Below are 1290 nucleotides of genomic sequence, written 5' to 3' on the forward strand. Positions count from 1 at the left end.
GGACCCAAAGGGACATCCTCTCCTTGTTCCTCCATCTCGCTGGCTATTGTTGTGACAATGCCAGATATTTCAGACCCTGATTTCACTTCTTGTCCAGCGAGCTCACTGGAATGTATCAGTGCAACAACCTTGGGTACCCATACCTTTTTCTTTTTTGATGATGATGTCTCAGGACGGAGCGTCTTAGTAGAAACATGGGTATGTCAAGGGAAAGTATGCTCCCCGTGGTGTAGACCGGCTACAGTGCCAGGTAATCGTCTTGTATTTGCCTGTGCGATTGTAGGATTATCTCCATAATGGGTGACGGGTAAGATTTTCGGACCCTGTCTTGACTTAACCGGTCGACGGCCTGTGATCCTGGTGGTAGTGTGATCATTAGTAATTACTGTGGTATCAACTCTCTTCCCTAAACAGAACCAAATGGGGATGCAAGTAGGTGGCACTCGAGTTTTCTTGTGGGACGGTTTGGCGGATTTGACGCCCTTCAAAATTTCCTTCTTCATGCGAGGGGAAATTGCATCTCCCACTCGTTTAAGCAACTCGTTAACTAAACATGCTTCTTTGGTAGCAAGCCTTCTGAAAACTGCACTAACTCGAGTGATAGGAGTGAACTTCTTTCTCTCCTCACCGTGTCCATGAAGTGACGCTAATGTGGCAACGGTTCTCCGGAAACTCTCGTATCCATCGGTATCCGTCAGAGGATGGAATCTACTTAAAGTTCCGGTAACACTTCTTCAACTTGATGAGACTCCTCCTCAATGGGTGTCTCCTTGGGAGTCTGGGCTTTGATGGCCCTCCAAACTCTTCTGTTGTGGTTCCTCTTTTGAGCTCGGGTCAGCGGTATAGTCCTCAAACTTGATCCGATTTTAAACACGGGTGGTGAGAAAGTTAATCCCTCAGTCGGATCCTCAGTAATCATTACTTCTTTCCCCTTAGCAGCAGCGGGGCTAGCATGTTTGGCGGGTGTCGCCATGGCAGTAGTTTTAGACTTCTTGCAAGTAGGGAAGTCTTGAAGGCAACAATCTTGTATTTCCGAGCTTGTCTTAAAGGCAACAATCTTGCAATTTATTCTTGAAGGCAGTTCAGACTAAATTCTGCAGATGGTTCTTGTATTTCCGGAGCGACAATCTTCATTACTACAAATGGGGCTTTCCCGAGGATGACCTCGAGATCTTCAAATCCAACTCCAAATTTGATGGTAGGAGCGAGGTTGCGGGCTTCGTGACTCGTTGGTAGGTTGCAGAAAAAGGTCAGCGTTGGGTAGGCCATCGCAGGAGACTTGAAAACAGA

This window comes from Phalaenopsis equestris, unplaced genomic scaffold (assembly GCF_001263595.1).
Source record: "Phalaenopsis equestris unplaced genomic scaffold, ASM126359v1 Scaffold000829, whole genome shotgun sequence".
Classification (NCBI taxonomy): domain Eukaryota; kingdom Viridiplantae; phylum Streptophyta; class Magnoliopsida; order Asparagales; family Orchidaceae; genus Phalaenopsis; species Phalaenopsis equestris.